This window comes from Medicago sativa, chromosome 2, assembly GCF_051527215.1.
Source record: "Medicago sativa cultivar Bolivia chromosome 2, Bolivia_mono, whole genome shotgun sequence".
In the NCBI taxonomy this organism is placed as follows: Eukaryota; Viridiplantae; Streptophyta; class Magnoliopsida; order Fabales; family Fabaceae; genus Medicago; species Medicago sativa.
Window position 1 is genome coordinate 3,560,907 of NC_140750.1, and position 15,765 is coordinate 3,576,671.

A 15,765-nucleotide genomic window follows, 5' to 3' on the forward strand; every position below is an offset into this window, starting at 1 on the left:
CAAAACCATAAAATTACCTGTAACTTAATATAGAGTTCAAGTTCAAGTTCTAATTGACCTTCTCTTTTCTCATGAAAGAAATGAGCAAAAACACCCCCAACCGCGACCAATCCACATTTTCCTTTACCATTTGTACATCTGACACCATATCATAGACACAAAGGGTCTCACATTTAAAGAAGAGATGTTAATGTGTAATGTGCGAGTTAAACTTCTATATTAGATGCAGCAGTGGATATCGAGCAACACATAAGTGAGATGACCAACATAACAAATGTCTTAAGTTTTGGGATGAAGATGTAGTGTCAATATCACTTGGGGGGTTTCTCTTAGCCAAATATGATCGTCAAAGCCATTGTAGACTACCTCGGAACTTTGAACTTTATAATGAACTGATTTGTTAGTTTTTAGATTCCATTTGCTTGATTTTTTTTATTAAATATAAACAATTATTTCAATTTTTTATATTATTTCAAATTCATTCATGTTTGGTCTTTGTTGGGATCTAACCATCGAAAAAAAAATTGTTATGCTGAGTTGACAAATGAATGCTTATTAGACATTTTTATGATTAATAAATTAGGGTAAATAATTTGATGGGTGATAAATGAGTTACATATTCCTAAAAAAGAAATGAGTTAAATATATCTAAAAAAAAAAAAAAATTGGTCAGGAAGATATGAAATATGTAGGAATGCAAATAGATGAAATAATAGTTATGGTTTTCAATTTTGCTCAAAAAAAAAAGTTATGGTTTTCAGTTAAAGAAGATTGAAGTCAGAGGTTCCAGGTTCGATCCATGAAAACTAACGTTTTCCTCTTCCCTAAAATAACTTACTAACAATTTTGCCTATCCAAAAAGAAGGAAAAAAACATCATAAAGGTGAAATGAATGAGTTGAACAATTTTTTCTCTCTAAATCGGTTGTTATGTACTAATTAATAATTTTAAAGTTTGTTTAGAAATTTTAATTTTAGTAGAAAAATTAATTTTTGAAAAAAAATGATGAAAATAAACATGGAAGTAATATCAGTAATATATTTTAAAATAAATGGAAATGAGATGTAGAATAATCTGATTGTAGGGAATACAGTTTGTTGATTTTCTTTATGTATATCTTTTTGTTTAGAATTTCATTATGTACTAGTATAGTGACCCGTGCCAAGCACGGGAAATAAAAAACTTTTTTGATCAAATGTATAGATTTTATATTATGTTATCTTAAAGTTATAAGTGTGGTTATAATTCAAATTTGATATGGAAAAAAATATCATCTTAATTTTGTTAATTTTGTATATATTTTGAAATATCTAAACATTGCACATAACGATTAAAGTATTTGGATTTATACTTATACTAATTATTTGTAGTATAAGATGTACTAATTGTTAAACTTAGCATATGTAATATTTTTGCAAAAATACACCAACGTACTGTATATTATTATTTGTTGACATAATGTATTTTATTAATCATAAAAACTAAAAAATTTGTATTTTTTATATCGTAGTCAGTGTCAGATGTATACACCTAGTCTGTGAATGAACCCGTTATTTTTTTACGGGTGTGTATAAATATAGTTTGGGCTACAGAAACGCCGATTGTTATTTGTTTTTGTTTTTTACAAAACCAATGGTCTAATGTAAGTATTAGACATGGCAACGGGGCGGATCGGAGGCAGGTTTGTGTATCCCCGTCCCCGTCCCCAAACCATATCGGGGGAAAAATTGAACACCCAACCCCGCCCCCAATGGGGACGGGTCTCCCGGCCCGGCCCCGCCCCAACCCCCACCCGCGAAAACTTTATTTTTTATAAAATATTTAAAAAATGCATATTTTTTCATTTTTTCATAACAACAAAAACACAATAATTATATCAATAATTTTCTATCTAATAAACTTATTTCAAAAGAGCAAAATAATTATTATAAATATGTTTCTAAATAGTAATAATATATTAAAATAGGTTGGTGCTTATGGAAATAAGATTATAAAATTTAATAAACAAAATTTTAAAAAGCGGGTGCGGGGCGGGGTGTAAGCATCCCCCGCACCCGGCCCCGCCCCCGTACTAAAACTCCAAATTTCCCCCACACCCGCACCCGGTTAAATCGGATTTTCCCCGTTAAATTCGGGGCGGGGGCGGCTGGGTCTGGCGGGGGCTGGGTTTGTTGCCATGTCTAGTAAATATTGTATTTTAGGGTAACAACGATGTAGAAAAAAAAAAGTTCCGCGTATTGTTATACCTAAAAAGTGCATCAATTAAAAGTCAATGGTAGGAGGATCTGCTTATATAGAAATTGCATGTCTTGTAATGACCAGTACGCCTTACAAAGAAATTAAAAAAAATGACTTCCAAACAATACGCAACTTTAGTTTTCTAAATTATAGCAACAACAATTCTAAAACATAATCAATGATCATACTTTTTGAAAAAACTTCACGATACACAACATTTGTGGTCTCCTTGCAAACATTATTATTTTCATCCAAGATGAGCAGCTTCAAACCTTTTCTAGAATTAACTCGAGTTACAGCGACATAGAGTTGTCCATCCATGAACACGGGTTAGGAAGATAAACTCCCACTCGAGATAAAGATTGACCATGACTTTTATTTATTGTCATTACAAAACAAAGTGTCAATGGAAATTGTCTGCGCCTGAATTTGAAGGGTAGTCCTGGATCACTCGGAATAAGATTCATCCATTCCTGGGAATGAATACCCTGGTACCTGCCCTTTTTCCTGTTATTACTGTAGCAGCTATCGTGCTCTTCCCTAGATGTGTAACTGTCAGCCTCGTACCATTACACATTCCATTGGCCTGATCGATGTTTCTCAATGATAAGCTAGTGTGATACCCATGCTAAGCACGGGAAATTAACGTACTTATTTTTTTTTACTCAAGGAATTAACGTATTTATTAATGTTTTATAAAATACTATTTTAAATCCAAAACTAATTTACACAAAGTTAGCGAGTATTTAAGTTATTTGATATATAAATCAATATAAATTTAAAATATCTTTAATATAAATTATAAAGCTTTTTGACAAAAACTATAACTTGTAATATTGGTAGTATTTGTAAAAAATATTATATAGTTGTATTAAGATATTTACTTTTACAAATATAAAGTTTATATATGTAGTTTACAAATATATATATATATATATATATATATATATATATTTTAAACTAATACTTTTATCCTAACTAATAAATTGTTTCGGGGGTTGAGTAGTTCAAATGATTTGAGTTAAGGAAAGTTTCGGGTGTTGAGTAGTTCAAATGATTTGAGTTAAGGAATAAGGAGTTGAAGGTACTGGGTCAAACTCAAACGACAGAGTAAATATTAATTTAACAACTAATTACTAACATTTTTCATAAGAAAAAGGACAATTGTTTGAATCCCTCCAACATGATAATATTTACCCCAAGAATATATTACATTGACATTTAAAAAAAATAAATATTTACTATTGTCAAATACACCTTTTGAAAATGGTTTTTCCTATAAGGTCTATGGTAGCCCATGTTTCTATTATGATTAGCAAGTCTTTAAAGATATAGATATACACTTCGAACCCGTACCGAATGTAGAAATATATTAATATGTAACATGCAAGTCTCTAAATATTATCCATACTTTTGTGATATTTTGTAACTTTTTAAGATTTTTTTTAAAAAGTTTGTGTAATTATTTATTGATCCAACCTAACGAAACTTCATTGTATCAGGTAATAGATTACAATGAAAACCGATCCATCCTGTGAACACCTATAGGCGTGGATGCAACAACATGTATAAAACACCAAGTATATATAATCACAAATGGTTTGACCAATTTTCTAAACTTGCAATTCTACAGTTATCTTGTAGATATCTTTCACATGTAAGTATTTTTAGAAAAAATTTGGTGTGATTATAGTCACACCAAACCATATGGTGCATCTGCCCATGGACACACACACACACACTCATAAGAATGATATAAAATATCATAATTTTTTTTTTAAAATCAACAATTAATATATTAATGTAATACATTTGTAAATGTTTGGTCTGGTGGTAAAAAGATAGATCTTGGACATTAAAGAGAAATCAACAAATTATATCAACTTGTGATAAAATGAAAATGGACTGGTTTTCCCTTTTTATTTTAATAATACTTAATATTTTAATCTATTAATGTATAATTATAGTTATAAAAAATTGAATTTTTTATTTATTATTATAATTATAATTATTAAAATTTGACAATAATGAGAATGTCCTTATTTGAAAAACATCATTACTCGTTAAGGAAAGTATTCATTAAAATTAATATTTATTGAAAATATTACAATTTGATAATATCATTTAAATTGCTTATGATTCTCTTAGATATTTGTCTTCCTTCATAGGTTTCTTTTAATATGAAAAAAAAAATTATATAACTATAATATTTAAAATCTTAACAAATTTAAAAATAAATATCAAAATCATTTTAACCATGTACCTTAGATTAAAAATGATTTGAATTTTAGAAAAATCAAAGTATTTTTATTTATACTTGTTCAACAGATAAAATGGTAATGCCTATTGAATGGTGAATATTTCCTCATTAAAGGTCCAAGGCAATGGTAATGCCTATTGAATGGTGAATATTTCCTCATTAAATGTCCATTAAAACAATGGTTCCATATAAATTTTGGTACTTGGAAAAAAAAATTAAACTAATAAAAAAATATTAATGTAAAATATATACCTAGAATGGTACATATATCGATTAATTTAGGATTTATATTATAAAAAATACTTTGAAGGGTGAATATTTTGAATCGTAGGATAATCCGTTTATGATATAAAAGGGTGAGGTTTATTTGGTTCTTATAACAAACAACAAATGTCTATGTTTTTTGTCGATGATAAATTTAATCTCGTTTTTTTTTAAAAAAAATATATACCATCTTCTATTTTATTTATTAAAATTAAAACAGTGTCTGAAAATATATGTAACACTTCAACCGCATTAAAAGTTTTGATCAATAATAATGTCTATTGAATAGTAAATATTTATTAATCATTTCCTTGGAAAAAATATTAGCTTTAAAAGTTGTGGTTAACAATAATGCAATAATTGTGCTTTAATTATTTTTAAAGGAATTGTGCTCATTGTGATTTAACTTAAAATGCAAAGTTATATGGGTATATTTTAATTGCTAAATGGATAGCACTGCCATGAGAAAAAATGGACATTTAACGTGTACCATATATCCTACATGGATTATCAATATCATTATGAATAAAACAGTTCGACATAAATGGACAGTTCATTTTAATTCAACATAAAACTCATTTTGCTCTTGACTTATAAAAAAAATCAACATAAAACGGTTCAATATAAACGGTTCAATAACTTCTTTTTGACAAAAAAAAACGGTTCAATAACTTTTTTTGTTGAATGATAGTATTTTATATTGTTTTATTTTAATGATATTATTTTTCTCATTTCTTTGAAGATTATTACCATCGGATGAAACAAAATGGTATGGGAAAAAAAAAACCAATCTTGATAATTTTTATTATAGATGGAACATTTTTCAATTTTAAAGTCAAATATTAGTAAAAAACTAAAATCGAAAATCATTAAAAAATCTAAAATTCAACAAAAAAAATGAATAAATCACCATTAATGTAAACTACTAAAAAGTTCAAAAATTAAAAATCAAAACTGCAACCCAATTTTATTGATTCATTAAAACCATTTCTAAAGATTTAGAAAGTTTGTCTCTATTCATGTCCCACACAAAGTCATAGGCGAAAGATTTGAACCACGATGTTCCATGTCTCTTAAAAAGAAGATCTATAATTGTATTTTGGTGCTCATTAATTTCTTTGAATAACAAATTACAAAGAAGCAAATAACAAATTTCTATAATATACAATAAGATCTTATCAATATTATAATATTAAGACAAAACTCATAATGAACATATGACAATTCTTACAACATTTTTTCGTAGATGCACATCAAAGTTGAAAGTACAACATAATCATTAATCTATAGAAAAACTACTATTTGGAATATGAAATATCTATCATTTACAAAAACAGATTATATCTCTAAAACTAATTAGATGAATAGTTGTACAAAAGAATAATCATTGCTTAAAAAACTAATAAAATACATCCATTCTAATCAAAGTGTTTAATCCAATTTCTTCAAAGTTCAAACCATATGTTGATTCTTTCATCACATTCAACGTTTGAGATCCAATTCTGCAACAACTAAATAGAAAGTGAATAAAGATCAAGAATAATTGACAAAGAAAAACAGAGAGAAATTTGTTTAATTGTTGTACCTATGAAAAAATATTAGAAATTGATCCAGTCTTAAGAATTAGATCTAAGAAGAAAAAAAATGAGAAAAAGAAGTAAAAATGAATAAAATTAAAGAATGATCTCGAGAAAATTTTTAAAATTTTAGTATGAATCTCGAAATTGAGTGAGAATGTTAAAACCAAAAAGCACAATGTATAGTAGTGATATGAAAATTGTGAGTTGTAACTTAAAATGGTGTAAAAAGTGTGAGCTTCAAACACAATATTTATAGCCAACATGTATGAAGTAATCACAAAAAAAATTTCATGGATGTAGTAATTGACAATTAAATGGTACATTAATTATCAACAATTTGTACGATTAAATTAGAAAGAAAAAAAATACTCATGATTTATTTAGGGGAAACAAATACTCATGAGGTACATCTTTATTAAAAAAAATACTCATGATGTACATATCTATTTAATTTTTTTATTTAAATGTGTAAAAAAATGTAAATGTGTTCAAAAACCAAATGTATACTTTTTTTTCATGAATGTAGAAAATAATTTGACTAATATTAGTTAATTGTGAAAACGACATAGCTCATGTTGTCAAGTAAAATTTAACATCCTTGCTTTAATATCATAAAAAAAATGAGACGAAAGGTGTACTGATCTTTTTGGTAGTGAAGGTGTACTGATTTTAATGTAGTAATAACAACGTCATTAATATGTCAAAACAAAATAAAAAATGTCATTAAAGCCTTTTATTTGTTTTATTCGGCGATAATAAATTACAAAGATATTTTGTAGGCTTTGGCTTAATGAAACAGTCTATATTACTCCATCCGTAAATATCTTTAATAATCTATTAAAAAAATTATGAAAAATTGATATTTTAAAAATATTAATCGAGACAAATCCAACATCTTATATACTATATTTTGTCTTTATATATTAGTACAAAAATATGATCAAATTATATTATGTAAACAATATATATTTTTAAATTATGTCATTTAAAATGGGACAGAGTACTTTTTTTTGTTACCGGTTTATATTACTACTTAGTATTACTTATTTGCAGCCATCTTTCATTAATGCACTTAAATAATTGCACTATTTTATGGGATTATATCATATATTATATTAGTACAGTCTATATTTTTTTTGAGCAACTATTGCAGTCTATATCAAAAAACATTTAAGGTACGAATAATAATATATAATAGGGCAATAGAACAATTATGATAAAAATGGAGTTTGCTACAATTGAATTAATCTAAAAGTACTAAATATAATAAATTTGTTCCCGATGTAAACATTATGTTAAGGTATAAATAATAAATCCAACAAATTTAAGGAAAAAAAAATTCTAAGAAAATCAACCACATGATTCGATCATTGATACTTCAAATTTCTTTATGTGAACGACATATATCAGCAACGAATTCAATGAGCATCATACTCGATTGAATCAAAAAAATAATAAAACAAACAAAAAGATGAACAACGAAAAAAAAAGGAAAAAACTAAACAAACAGAAAAAGAGGCAAGGTTGTGATTTGTGATGTGAAAATTGGTGAAGCCATAGGTCTAATTTATAGTAATTTTCAGAGGGTAATTTGGTAAACTAAATGGATCTAATTTGGCATGAGAGTAATTACACGCGATCGTTTTTAATTTTCGGTTACATATATTCTCTAACATAAGTCTTACTATTTTTTTTCCTGCCCTTTTTAATCGATTTGCTATTTTTTCGGTCGACTTCTATATGCATCTCTTACATATGGTCTTTCCTTTTTTTTTGAGGGGAAGTTTTTCCTTATTATTAAGGAAAATCAAATCATATTGTGTTTAATTGTTTTAATGCCACTTTGAATAAAATATCTTTGACATAATTACAACCAAATCAATTGTTTCACATCATTTGTAAAAAAAAATAATTTGTCCAACATCATGATTATTATTATTACAAAAATAAAAATTAAGAAATGTATAACATTATTTTTGTTTTGTTTTGAATAAACACTGTTATACGGTATTATTATTATACAATATACATTTGAAAATAGAAACAAAAGTATATTATCTTAAAAAAGAACATGTTAATTCAAATTATATAAAAAATTAATGGTTATTACCAAATCTAATTAAAATTATTTTAAAAAGTTACACTCTTATCAAATCATATTTTTATTATTTGACATACATCAATTATTTATCTCTTTAACATTTAAATAATTATTCCATTACTTGTTTTATTTTAATCTCTGCATTCAAATATTTTAATTTAAATTATTTGTTTATTAAAAAAATTAAATTATTTGATTAAAATTTGTATTTTTTGAATTCGAAATGATTGATTTCTAAAATTTAATCTCAAATTTGTATTTTTTTTGGTTTAAGGCTAATTTTTTTTAGAGAAGGTTTAACGTTTATTTTAGCACAGGGATAAATATCAGCATGGGTTAACCTTTTATTTTCAACGATATTTTTTATTTATTCTGCACGTATTTTCATGTTATAATTGAAATATCATATTATATAAAACAATCTCGTTAAAATTTCATTCCTTAATACCAACTATAAAATATATGATAACTAAACACTACATTACACGATTATACAAATAATATAATAGTACAATATCATTGGTCTTCCAAAAAAAAACATTGAATTGTAACATTTCCATAAAAAAATAACATATAATAACACAACTTAATTGGTCTTCCAAAAAAAAAAACATTGAATTATAACATTTCCATAAATAAAATATTAGAATAGAAGAAGATTAGAGCGCCACATGTCGCTCTTTGAATGAAACCTTAAAACCTTTAAAAATAGTGACACTTGTCAAGAAAAGGAGAGAAGAGGCTTGGAATAGGTGATAAATTTATATTATATAGATATAAGAAATTAATCGTTGTACCCAAAAAAAATTAAACAAATAAAAATGCATTAAATGTGACGGGGAATGTGAAGATGTCACATTCACTTTCTATTTGAAGCAAGACAAAAGTTTATTATAAATTAAAGATAATAGTGTGCATCGGTTCTAGTTCTAATTTTTGTTCGTTAAGTGTCAACGTTGTAGTAAATATTAGAGTTTAAAATTCATATCAAAAAGTTGTAAAATGACAGTGCATAACGTAACATAAAAATGGCAATTAATCACATTGTTATTAATAATAGTAATTTCTCATTCTTCAAATGATTTACTATACAAAATTAGAGTTTTAATTGTCTCTAGGCTAAATTTATCACCAAAAAAAAAAATTGTCTCTAGGCTAATCATCCATATTAAAGAAACAAAATCAATTTTTTAATCGTCAACTCTATGATCTAATAAAATTTATCAACAATAATATCAGTTTTGATTATATTTACAAATGTACTGTAGTTTGACTTAATGTGTGTAAAAAAAAATTCAATTTTGAATCAATTTAAATGTAGATTTGAAATGGTTTATTTTATTTTACACGATGCCACCAACATTATTTTTGTTTGAGTGGAATTGGATTTGGTTCTCTTAAGCAAGGTTTAAACCTTGTGAATGAAAAAAAAAGGTGATTCAAGGATTAGCTAAATGTGGTTATGTTATTTCTCTTAATTACTATTTTTTCAAGACATTAACTTCATTGGCATCCATTCTTGCAGCTGTCTTTTTCGGTTTATAAGTTGTCACTTAGTAAACAATAAAGTCCAGATTATGGAAGACATCACAACAAACAATTTTTAGAGCATTTTTTTAGAGGATGCTTAGAGCATTGATGTATTTGTTTACACTATTTCACTTGGACAAAAGAAGGCTTACCATTAGCATCAATGACACAAAAATACGAAAAGTTACTGCATTATCTTTAGTGGATTGAAAAGTCAAAATTTAACATAGATTGGTAACAAACTACAAAATCAAGGTGTGCAAAAACTTGCTTTGTCGTTATACATAAATTGAAATATAAAACATAACTAACTATACGGTACAATTTCATTAACTTAATAATGTATTTCTCAATAATAACTAATGATAATTACTGTACATATTTATAACCTTGTATCATCTTGCTCAAAAAAAAAAAAACCTTGTATCATCTTCTCATACAACTTTTCTTCTTCCTATCTTTTAGGAAATGCTTCAAGGAGTATATTTGGTTTATCACATGTATCCAACTTTTTTACACAAAAAACAAATCACTAAACTATATAAGTGAATGCAACAATGACATAAACCACAATATCTAGTGCATCAATTTCTTGTAATTCAAAAACAATTAAAGGAACACTTGAGAGAAATGATATTTTCTATAATAAACCTAAATAAAAATGAAGTCAAAATAAAATAGTGGTTATAGGTTAAAATGGAAAAGAAGTGGAGATAATAGAGAAATGAAGAATGTGGCCAGTTCCGACTTAAATCAAAGGAAGGAAATGAAGTGGGGATAATAGAGAAATGAAGAACATGGTCAGTTCCGACTTAAATCAAAGGAAGACAATAGTCAAATGAAATATGAGAATTAGGTAAAAAAAAATTACAATGTAACAATGAGAAAAAAAAATGGAATTTTAGAGAAAACTTTCAATAATATGAATTGTGAATTGAAATTGTGTTGTGAAAAGTGTGAGAGCAAAACAAATATTTATAGCCAACGACATCATAATCAAAATAATCATATTTTAATGTTCATCAATTCGTAGATCTCAACTTAGAAACAAAATCACAAAAATTCAAACCCATGATTTTCTGTTATTGATTATATTTATTTGACATTTACATTTTTTTAGAGGGACATTCCACACCTTATTTTTTGTTCAAATATAGATATGTAATTTTTTTATTTAATTTTAAATGTGTAACAAAAATAAATTGCAAACTTTACAAATATGAAATTTATTGTTTTTATTTTATTTTATAGATCCGAAATTTGTTATTCTAATTTATTACATCATGTGAAAAATGAAAAAACAATTTTAGTAGTGGAAGCTATTTAAAATTTCACATGAGTAAATTAGTCAAAGAAAAACATGTTAGCAAACAAAAAGTGTACCATTGAGTATTATATTGTATTCTTATCAAAGGATTTTTTTTTTCCAAATATACAAATGTTATAATATATTTTTTTTTCTTTAAATACTTTGAAAATCATTCCTTAGAGAAAACAAAACGTTTAGCTTTGATAAAAAAAAGTCAACTTTTTTGATCAAAGGTCTAATGCTTGCAAAAAATTTGTTTGAGGAGCATTAAATGCTATAAGCAAAATGAGACGCCACGTGTACTTATGCTCATAGAAGTATTCTTTTGTATTATATAAAGACTACATTTCTTAATTTGCCTAAAATTGTCAAACTATTTATAATTTGTTTGTTTGAATGAGGAGAGACGTGTGTTAAAACCACATCCATATATAATCATATCATATGGTTTATATAAACCCTCACCGTCCTCATGTTTTGTGTCACACACATATTCTTCCTCCCCACAAAAGAGTAAAGTTGCACCAAACTTTTACGTAATGGAAACATGGTTCATCGTCCTTGTTACTCTCTGCATCATTTTCCTTATCAGAGCCATTCTCTCCTTCTTCACAACCACCGTACCCCTCCCTCCCGGCCCTCTACACATCCCTATCATCACAAACTTCCAATTGCTCCAAAAATCAATCTCCCAACTTGAACCTTTTCTCAAAACTCTCCATGCCAAACATGGTCCTATCATCACTGTGCATATCGGTTCTCGACCTTCCATTTTCATCAACGACCATGCTCTGGCTCACCATGTTCTCGTTCAAAACTCAGCCATCTTCTCTGATCGCCCTACAGCTCTTCCTACTTCCAAAATGTTGTCCAGCAACCAACACAACATCAACACCGCTTTTTATGGCCCAACATGGCGTACCCTCCGTCGTAACCTAGCTTCCGAGATGCTTCATCCATCCAAACTCAAATCGTTCTCAGAAATTCGGAAGTGGGTCTTACGCACTCTCATCAACCGTCTCAAAACTGCATCAGAATCGGAACCAACGGATTCTATTAAGGTTATGCCACACTTCAAATATGCTATGTTCTCTTTACTTGTTTTCATGTGTTTTGGTGAAAGAGTTAACAATGAGAAAATCAGTGATATTGAGCGTGTACAAAGGAACATTATGTTAAATTTTGGCAGATTCAATAAACTGAATTTCTGGCCGAAAGTTACAAGGATTTTGTTGCGTAACCAATGGGAGGAGTTTTTGAAGTTACTTAAGGATCAAGAGGATGTTCTGCTTCCGCTGATAAGAGCGAGGAAACAAGTTAAGGAGAGTAAATTGAACAATGTTAATTCTGTTGTTTCATATGCTGATACTCTTTTAAATTTAGAGTGGCCTGAGGAGAAACGGAAGTTGAGTGAGAATGAAATGGTTAATCTTTGTTCAGAGTTTTTGAACGGTGGGACAGACACTACTTCCACTAGTTTGCAGTGGATTATGGCGAATGTGGTGAAGTACCCAGAAGTGCAGGGGAGGCTTGTGGAGGAGATTCGGGAGGTGATGGGTGGTGATGAAAATGGAGAGAAGGAGGAAGTGAAAGAGGAAGACTTGCAGAAACTTCGGTATTTGAAGTGTGTGGTTTTGGAAGGGTTGAGGCGTCATCCACCAGGGAAATTTCCGTTGCCACACGCGGTGAAAGAGGATGTGGTTTTGAACGGTTATTTGGTGCCTAAAAATGGGACGGTGAATTTCTTGCTGGCGGAGATGGGGTTGGATCCTCGTGTTTGGGAGGATCCATTGGAGTTTAAGCCAGAAAGGTTTTTGAAGGATGGTGAGACTTTTGATATTACATGTAGTAAAGAGATAAAGATGATGCCGTTTGGAGCCGGAAGGAGAATTTGTCCCGGACTTAATTTAGCTTTGCTCCATTTGGAATATTTTGTGGCTAATTTGGTTTGGAATTTCGATTGGAAGGTTCCAGAGGGCGGGCATGTTGATTTGACGGAAATACAAGAATTCACTATGGTGATGAAAAATCCATTGCAAGTTCGTATTTCTCCTAGGATATAGATTATGTGTGTTATGTGTAACGATGTGGAGTATGTAATGTTGTTGTGAACCACTCTAGATTCTCTGCTTGAGAATGTCATAACACAGCAGGGGAATATTATATGTGGATTTGTCACATGGTGGGATATTGTTTCATACAATGATCCCTTATGCACACATATGCCTTCACTATCACATGCCTGCATTTCTTGTAAGTCAAGATTTCTTGTTGGTGTTGTTCTTTACCATCATGCACACATATGCTGTTGTTCTTTCTTATATATCTTGTTTCTTGTATGAATAAAAACTTGTCTGTCATTCTTGTAAGTCAAGATACTTTCATTGTAAAATTATATGATCTTGTTGTAGTAATATTGAAGTTGGTTATTTTGGTTGACTGATGCTGATTATTGTTGAACTACTTTATACATTCCCTAAAGTTTGTTTATTTTGTTAATCTGTTTGGTCTTGGCGGTAGACCAGAAATGTATGTCCTAGATGGGACAGGGAAATTATGTTTAGGATCATAGTATCTCATACAATATAGATTATGTTTCCTCCCTAAACATACGTGGTCTTAAATTATAGGGTTGTAACTTGTAATTTTGAGTGCAGATGTGATGAATAGAATAGAGTTATGGCAGAGTGAAATGGTGGTTCATGATTTTCTTAATAACAAGATCCACAGATGTAGATCTACTAGAAAGTACCATAACAATCAACACATATTGGGAACTTGAACAATTTCACCTTTCATTTGATAAGTTAAATTGAGTTCATACAAATAATAATTTCTATTTTTTTAATACTTACAACAAGTATCCTAAAACACTCTTTAGTATTTGACGATTTGCCATTCTCAAGTCTTCACTTGCATCAGATATTGACTTCATATGCAAATTAGATAACACTGTTTTCATTGATCTTATGAGACAGGCAGAAGATTATAACACACAAAACAGAGAATAAAAATACAAAAGAAGGTTGTGGATGACTGAATGTGACGTGATGTATATAATTTACAAATGATCTTGACAACGAGTGTACTCGGAACACTTTTTAGATATTCTAAAATATGCAATTATTCTTTTAGAAAAATCAAATATTTTGATTTTTAATACATTGAATACATGTATTTTCAATATTGCTTGACATTTATGGTGGGTAAGTTTGTTAATTTTCTCATGATGGGAAAAGATCAAATATTGATATATTATTAAAAAATTTAATGGTTTGGATTTAACATTGGTTACCTTTTGTACCAATACCTTGTCAATCTTTGCTTATTTATGAATGTTCCCATAAACTATTGTCTAATTTTATTAGAATACACCATCAACAACTTGTTACGAGGACAAAAGGAGTTGGGCCCATTTCCAGGAACGCATCCCCAAAGAGAGAGATTTTATGTTGGCATTTTTTTAATTAACTTTTATTAAAAAAAATCATTTTTTAGGAGAAAAGTTCATATTTTGTTCAACTTTGCCATAATAGCCTTCATCATGCAAACCCAGAAACAAAAAAGAAATTCCAAAATTCTTACAACCGTGCCTCCAACCATTCCAATCAAATCTTTAAACTTAGGGGAAAAATCTATTAAACCCATTTCAATATGATTTTTGTGAAGAACCAATGTCAACAATGTAACCACAATATCTCTCTCTCTCTCTCTCTCTCTCTCTCTCTCTCTCTCTCTCTCTATCTATCTATCTCTCTCTCTCTCTCTCCAGATCTGAATCCAACTCCAAACATTGATGGGTCTTCAAACCCACCAATCCGAAAATAAAAAAGAGCCAAACACTTCAATCAAATTGATGAATTTGTAAAACTTCAATCAAATTGATGAATTTGTAAAATGAGTGAGGATAGTGTTTCAAAGAGGGATGAACTAGAAAAAAGTTTTGGATATTTTGATATGTGGTGTTTGATTTTGAGAAAGAAGATGAATGATGTTTAGTGAGAGGCAAGCAAATGTATGTTAAGGTGGAAAGATGGTCGGCAACCGTGTTTTTTTAATAAAGTAATAATAGCCACAAATTGGTATAAACATAAGTGGTGGGCATATTGGATGATAATTAATTTGAAGGGGATGAAAGTCTAATTTGATAAAAACAGGTACAAACAGCCTACAACAGGTCAAATGTAACTTCCCACCATGGAAAAATTAGCATCTTTACCCACCTTAAACGTCACCTGTTATTTATGGTTTTTAAAGAGTGTTCCATAACACTTCGTAACATTTCCTTTTTTAAAAAGTAGCAATAAAAAAAAATTGACTAATCAGGACAATTGGTGACCAATCATGAAGGTGAATAAAAATAGAGCGAATAGATAAATTAATCATCAAAATTATAAAACATCTATCAAAATAGCCATTGATTTTTGCGACAAATTCTTCCATAACTCTTGTTGTTATAATTTTGTCAAAAAAAAAAACTCTT

At 28.6% G+C, this 15,765-nt stretch overlaps 1 pseudogene across 1 annotated transcript; it reads left to right on the plus strand.

Moving 5' to 3' along the window:
* Window positions 1-11,763: 11,763 nt before the first annotated feature.
* Window positions 11,764-13,721, plus strand: LOC146943685 (cytochrome P450 89A2 pseudogene; annotated as a pseudogene). Its single transcript, XR_015025684.1, has one exon. The product of XR_015025684.1 is annotated as a cytochrome P450 89A2 pseudogene (transcript).
* Window positions 13,722-15,765: the final 2,044 nt, after the last annotated feature.